The 7,647-nt window shown below is 38.7% G+C and overlaps 1 long non-coding RNA gene across 2 annotated transcripts; it reads right to left on the bottom strand.

Moving 5' to 3' along the window:
- Positions 1-154: 154 nt before the first annotated feature.
- On the bottom strand, positions 155-7,588 carry LOC128423743 (uncharacterized). 2 transcript variants are annotated; one of them, XR_008332828.1, is made up of 5 exons: positions 7,123-7,588; positions 5,107-5,187; positions 3,311-3,432; positions 1,871-1,972; positions 155-695 (listed from the first exon to the last, which is right to left on the bottom strand). It is a non-coding gene; the product is annotated as an uncharacterized LOC128423743 (long non-coding RNA). The 2 variants fall into 2 exon arrangements; XR_008332825.1 differs by lacking the exon at positions 7,123-7,588 and having other exon boundaries at positions 5,107-6,160.
- Positions 7,589-7,647: the final 59 nt, after the last annotated feature.

Raw genomic sequence — 7,647 nt, forward strand, 5'->3', positions numbered from 1 at the left:
TATGTTAACATTACAGGACTACAATAAGGAGACAGCTAGTGTATAATAGAGATGTGGAAGGAGGAAGGATATTCTGCAATTTGAAATGAAGGTATCAGTTTGCCCAAAATGCTATACTGCTGTTGCCATTAAGGAGAAACAAACAAAACATAAATCCCTTTGGTCTTTGGAACAACCATTTATTATGGATGAAATATTTTCAGCAGAAGCAGTTCTTTCAGAAATGGTAATCTTTATATGCTTCTGGGTAACCTCCATTTTATTTTTGATTCAGGCTTCCCTGTAGCAGTACATTTTGTATCCTGTGTTACTGTATTATGTCTCTTGTAGAAAATTGATTTCTGCATGCTTTGTCTAAAGGGGAAAACATTCTTCTAGATAGGAAGTCAGAGTGCAACTGTATTTATAAGTAGGATTCCTAGTTTTCTAACTTTCCAGTAGCCATTTTGTCCTGTTATTGATAGTTTGTTGGGACCCAGCATTTGTTCTGGACGTTGTGTAGAGTGCATCCTCAGTAGCTTGGATGTGTAAGTTTAAAACGTGCACCGTATGTCTTAACTTTTCTTCTGCCTGAAGAAATGAAAATGACGAAGGGGAAGCTGTCCTTTTTCTATAGCTTGTGCTGCAACTGCTGTTTCTGCTTCCATTTTTCTAGCAGATGTTGAAAGGTGCAGCAAAGAGTAGAGAAGAAGGGGCTGAAGGCAGCAAGGGATTCAGATTCAGTCATCTGTCAGAGAAACCTAGGTCTACAATGATTCATAAAAGATTTAAGACTGGGTCTCCACTCAGATTTGGGGTAGGACCATCAGCTTGTCATCTACTTGAGAAATGAAGGGCACATGGGAATACATACACAGCACACATGCATAACACCACCATTAAAAACAAGCAAAGAACAAATGCACATCCAATGTAATGAAGTTTTGAGTGTAAGGGATTAAATTTTGTTCGTCATTTATTCGCAGTACATCTATACTGGGCAATCACTTCAGTTATTTTAAGTTTAAACACCATGCAAGCTATTAGACTATGTAAGTTTCAAAAGTTCCCCCTGGATACATGGGAAAACTTGTCTTTAGGGTAAAATACTTTCAACTGTTGCTTAAGTAAAATGGAAGAGGAATGTATTATAGTTTACTGTGTTCTTCCTTTAAGAAATTAAAAACTTCAGGCTATAAAGCATGGATGCATACAGAATTGCTTTTTGTCTGCTATGTCAACAAACTGCAGTTAATTTTGATGACAGAAATTTTTTTCACTTGCTAAATTTGTTTCCCCTAATACCAGGATTGATGTGAATCAGTTAAACCTGAGCTTGGTGGCATTTTTGGGATTGGGCATATTTGGTGACCTCAATGGCAGTGTGAAAACCTGACTTTTAGTCACAGAAATAGAAAGCTGACACACATTAAAAGGTAATTAGCATCCAAAGTACATGATGTATGCCAAGAATACTTCTGCCATGTGTCTTGGTCCATATTATTCCACATTACGATGAAATTACGATAAATCAAAAGCACCTTAAATATGAACGTATTTGTTAATTGGTTAAGAAATGGCTACTATGTCACAGACCATAGGGTGTGTAAAATGTAATCTTCAATGTGTGTGCCAATTAAGGGTTACACTTTTACACATAATGAATTGACTATGGACTGTGGTCCACAAAAACATACACAATAATTAGTAAGTTAAGGTATCACAACACTCTTCATTGTTTTTTACTGCAACAGACCAACATAGCTGCCCTTCTGAAAATTATGATAACTCAAGTAGTAATACTTTGCATTTACCGTTTTGCCCATGTTATTAAACCTAATTTCACATCTAGAAAAATGGTTATTTGGCAATTCCAAACATTCATACTTACAGAACAAACATGTCCATTTTGCTGTATGCCTCTTTTCTGTAATTGCCCAAGATTGATCTTGATGCTCATCTGCAGCTACTATTTTGCTAAGCGTGCGATACGCTGTTGTGGGTTAAAGAACATGGCAGATGGTAACAGCCACATGGTTGTGTCCCACTTAGGAAAGTCCTGACATTCCCTTTAGTATATTGTAGCCTCATTAACTGTTTTAGTTGTTCCACACTGGGCCTGAAAAAAGTGTGTTGGTGCACTGATAGCAAATGGTTATCTTGAGTTCCTGTCTCCACTGTTGTGAAACCCTAATTCTGTGTACTGCTTCATTAAAGTACAAACCCACAACTTTGATCTTTTAGGGATCTGATACTATGTCATTTTGTAAAGAGCCCTGAACCTGCAATATACCCTTCTTTAGTGTTCTTTAGTTCTTGAAATTAAAGTATGTTTGAATCACTCTTCCTTAAAGTATTTAATACAGGAAGAGAAATCGTATGTGTTACTACAGCTCCATTATAAGTCGTAATGAAAAACTATACCTGTTAATAATACAGTAAAATCTTTAGGATGTACAAGAAAACTCTTATACTGTTACCTTTCTAGATTGTCCTATGCTTTGTATATTTTTTGAAGAGTATGATGTTTCAAGAGGGAGATTCCTTCTGTGTTTTTGTTTTTTGTTTTGCATGCATCTAATTTGATTGATCTGTTTTTCAGGAAATTAAATTAGTAAAAGAAGCAAACTTTTTTGTAATTCCCAAAGTCATTTTAGATGTGGATATTTAAATGTATTCACTAGTCCTGTGCAAATATTAAATCTGGATCCATGAGGAGGAACTGAGATTACACTGGTGGGACCTAGCCCCTTTGGGATACCTGCCCTATCTCTTCCTGACAATTGCATGTTGAATGTTTGCATAGCAACTCACATTCCTAGACTCAGTGCATATAAGACAATCCATATGATCTGCACACCTCAAAATAAGGGTGCCAGGGTATCAAAGATCAGCTCTGCACATTGGCCTCTGTGTGCAATGTGCAAAGATCAGGTGGGAGCATGGGTGGGACATTGTAATCCTGATCCTCCTCTTGTATATATGGACTTAATATCTATCCAGGGATACTGGAATATTTTGAGTATGATGTGATAGTTTAGTCTTTAATTTGTGAATTGCCATGGCCTCAGTCCAAAGAAAGCTGATCAATGTGAAATGTTGGTGATGAAAGCCCACTGATTTCCACTGAACCTAACTGACTAAGGCTGTAATTCTGGGAGTAAATCCCACTAAAGTTTGAGGCTTACATCCATGTAGGATTTTACTATAACCTGTCCTGAACTGAGTCCTATGTGTGCTTGTGTCAGTATTGGAAAGCATGCTACCCAGGTAAGTCAGTTTGGTCTTCTCTTGTACGTGGGACTACACAGAAACCACAGAGATTGTTTACCTGTACTGTTTTTCTTTGAGTTGCCCTCTGCAGTTTTCTTCCTTGCTGCAGGTGCTGTAGTTGGCCTGCTCTTGCTCTGGTGCTTCTCTATACAGTATAGCCACTTTGGTTATTCTGTGGAACTGAGCAGAAAAGTGGGAACCATGTCCCTTTTTGCATACTGAGGGTTGGGAATAGGCTTCCCAGCAAAACCTAACTCTAAAATGTTCTGAATGTTGCTCTGTGGAGTTGGCAGTGTAACTGCACAGATGACCATTCAAAGAACCACAGTTCCAGGCAAGCAGCCTGTCTTTCACCCCATCAGAGAATGGGAAGCACATGGTTAATTAACAGGGAATTTTTGGTCACAGCACACATAGAATGGAGGAAAGGGTAGCACGCAGATGGAATGTGTTGGCACAAAGCTCATATGTATCTTGGATTAATAAACTGATACGTGTATCCAAACCAATGAGAACCTGATTTGGAGGAGGATTTTTTTTGCATATAATTAATTAAGCCAGTGAAGAAAGGTAAGCCCCTCGGCTGTATCTCATTAAATAACTCCTACCTCCAGCTCAAGCAAATAGTGTCAAATTGTATGTTAAGATTATTCCATTAGAAGGCAAGCAGCCTGATGACACGAATCAGGTTGCTCTATCTTCTCCAGTCTGTTTATTTACACTCCAAAAACTGAGAGATGGCCACTAGAACCAGTGGTTGGTTGCAGCATTGGCTCTTCAGATATGCCATGTCTATGTGTGTCTGTATCTCACAGTATAAAATGTTTGTTTTCATCAGCATTCTAAAGATACATAAAACATGCTGTCCTAAACCTTTGCACTAATATATTGCAATAGTTGAGAAACGAATTGCTCGGTTTAAAATTTTGCAACATTCGGAGCATGTTTGTAGCAGAACTTGGAATGGTTTTCAGTTAGTATATATAGCCCCTTTTGCATATACCTCTGTAAAGTTGTATAGAAAAGGAAATATATGTTCATTTTGGTATGTTCTCTTAAATGTATTTTTAAAAATATGATTAACTTACAACAGCCTTTACCGACTCTTGTGTCTTCCACATGTTTTGGAATACAGCTCCCATCAGCTCCACCAGTGTGACAGTGCTGCCTGGGGTTGGTGGGAGTTGCAAGTCCAAAATAACCGGAGGGCTCCAGGTTGACATAGACTAATGAACAGTATACTGAACTGGAGTACCTGGTCAACATTGTGAGGACTGTTAACCTTCATAGGGTTACATAGTCACTGATGTGTTGAAACAGATGAATTTGGGGGGTAACAAAATAGCTCTGTGTTGCCTGAACTGAGCGTTGGAAACTCATTGTTTTGGAAATTTTTGTAGTTTGTAATTCTCACCTAGGAAGGACACATGGAAATGTGAGTGCTTGGTATGGAACATGCAACTTGTATATTAAAAGTATTTTGAGAAGCTAAATGCTGTTTTCATATTTTATTAAGTGACTGTTTCACTGTTGTCATATTACATTACTTATTGTCTTTAATATTCTTGAAGACAAAGCTAGAATCACATATTTGTCCAGGCAGTGAGCTTTTATATGTAATGTGGCACATAATATGTGGATCTGGCCTTGCCTTCAAGAATGTTAACCACAGTAAGTACAGGACTCGAGAGCATGTACAGTTCAACTGTCCTCTCCAGCTTTGATGTGCATTACTGTCCATCCACTCTGTAAAAGAGTTGGCATTTCTGTGCTTCTGATTCCTTGTTCTCAAGTGTGGTTTTCTCAGACATCTGATGCCTTGCAAAATGCAGCAGTAATACAATAACCATTTACCTGGGAACAGGTCCAAGTGAACTCATTGGAACTTATTGTAGGCATGCATAAGATTGATATTCTGGGTGCCTCCTGACTGTGCTATATTGGATTAGCTGGCAGAAACATAAACGTGTTAAGAATCATATAGCTATCAGAGCTCAAAAAAATACAAAAGATTGTAGAAAGTTTTACTTCCTTCCTGAGAAGTAGTTATAAACTCTTTAATCAAAGAATCTCTGAGCAGTGCACTTAGAACAATTTAAAACAACTATCAAATTCAGGTTGTACAATTAAAGCGGATTTGGAGCTCTTACACAACACACTTCTCTGAAAGATCACACTTTTGCCATAAGGAAAGTGACAATAAAATGCAGTAGAACATATGGGATGACACTTGGTGGTTTGTGTGCAAAGTAACTGCTCTAAGGGAGAGGGAAGGAGGTATAGACATGGGAACACAGGTGGAGAGTGGGGCTGCAGAATAGAAGCAAGAAGTGGCTTCAGAATTGGGTCAGGAAAGAGTTGCATGAGGTAGTTGCATGAGGTGGCAAGGGGAAGCTCTAGGGAGTAATGTGAGGGAGAATGGCGGGCAGCTTGGCGAGCAGAGGAAGCTGGGGGACACCCCAAGTGTTATATACAGTGGTACCTTGGGTTACAAACACCTTGGGTTACAAACTCCGCTAGTTAAGAACTTTGCCCCAGGATGAGAACAGAAATTGTGTGGCGGCAGCAGGAGGCCCCATTAGCTAAAGTGGTACCTCAGGTTAAGAACTGTTTCCAGTTAAGGACCTCCGGAATGAATTACGGTAAGTTCATAACCCGGGGTACCACTGTATTAGCAATCAAATGTTACAAGCGCCATTCTTATGAAAATGGCAACACCTGAACACAAGGGGGTGGTATCAGCAGGCGGGAACCATGTTTCTACAAGTACAAAGAACTTTTAAAAAATTATATGGAGGTAAAGGGAGGAACCTCTGAAATGGCCAAAGAGGACCAAGCATGCTCACTGAGTACAAAATGCTGTCTGACTCTTGGGGAGGGCAAAAGGGGAATGGAATGAAGTACAGTGGTACCTCGAGTTAAGAACTTAATTCGTTCTGGAGGTCCATTCTTAACTGAGACTTCTTAACCTGAGGTACCACTTTAACTAATGGGGCCTCCTGCTGCCGTCACATAATTTCTGTTCTCATCCTGAAGCAAAGTTCTTAACCCGAGGTACTATTTCTGGGTTAGCGGAGTCTGTAACCTGAGGCATCTGTAACCCGAGGTACCACTGTATCCTGAACAGGAGCAGTCCACACTACAACTGCAGATCCTGCCTGTCATGCCTAATAGCCATTCATTGATAGACCCATCGTCCATTAATTTGTCTAATCCTATTTTAAAGCTGCCTAATCCAGTGGTCATTGCCAGATCTTTGGGGAGTGATTTGCATAAATCAGTTATTCTTTGTGTGCTGAAGTACTTTCCTCAATTTACAGCTACTCTATTTTATGAATGATTTCTAGTTGGAATAATATGAGAGTGGCAGAAAAACGTTTTTTTCTACATCATACACACTTTCAAAAATCTGTCATGTCCCTTCACTTTAGGCTGTAATCTTAGACAGTTACCTGGGAGTTTCATTGAGCTCAATGCTACTTCTGATCATATTTCAAACATAACCCAAGGAGAACCAAGAATGTAAGGAGTAAGGTCAGTAGAGTTCAGAAATTAGTGCTACAATAGCAGGTGTACTTGTGTAAGTCAATGTACTCTCTCTATAATTCTACACAAAGCTCAATACAGTGTGTTGTTGAGATGGTTATTTGCATATGTAGCTGAACGAAATTTTAAAAAAAAGGTTTTTGTATTGGAAGCCTTTTGAGACGCATGTTTATTTGTGAAGTGACTGCTCAATTATACAAATTATTTTGAAAGAAAACTAGTGTACAGTAACAAGCTTCCAGTTACAGTTTGTAAAAGTAATATTTATTAATTTTAAGTCAAGAACAGCGTGAAAGTTTGTGTTGGGTAAAAGTGGAAACTCACCCCAAGTCCCTTTAATTAGCGCATGATGATGTTATTAGGAAAACACACCTTCACAGTCTTAGAACATATTTGATACCAGGACACACTGATACAAAACTGGTAAATATAATTAAATAGCAAGACCACGTATCTGAAATATGAAACTACATGAGGGATTTTAGTTTGATTGGGGGTGCTCCGTTTTTAGCTTCGTCAGGTGTACAAATACTAATACAGTTTTAGCAAACTTTCCTAAAGAATCCTTTGATTTCCACTTTAGCCCCCTTGGTTTTATTTGCTGCGTTTATATTTCTGAAGTACTGAATCTCCTTAAACACGAGGATTAGAATGCAATACATGCACCGAACTAAAGGAGCAACTAGGCTGTTTTTGTTTGCACTGCCTGGGCTTCTGGACAGCAGCATGATGGAAATCTGTAATGTGCTTTCGTAAAGGAAAACCACACATATCCGAAATCTACTATGTTTTATATGTCTCTCTCTCTCTCTCTCTCTGTGTGTGTGTATTGTATATATTTGTGTATTA

The sequence above is a fragment of the Podarcis raffonei genome, chromosome 1 (assembly GCF_027172205.1).
Source record: "Podarcis raffonei isolate rPodRaf1 chromosome 1, rPodRaf1.pri, whole genome shotgun sequence".
NCBI lineage: Eukaryota > Metazoa > Chordata > Lepidosauria > Squamata > Lacertidae > Podarcis > Podarcis raffonei.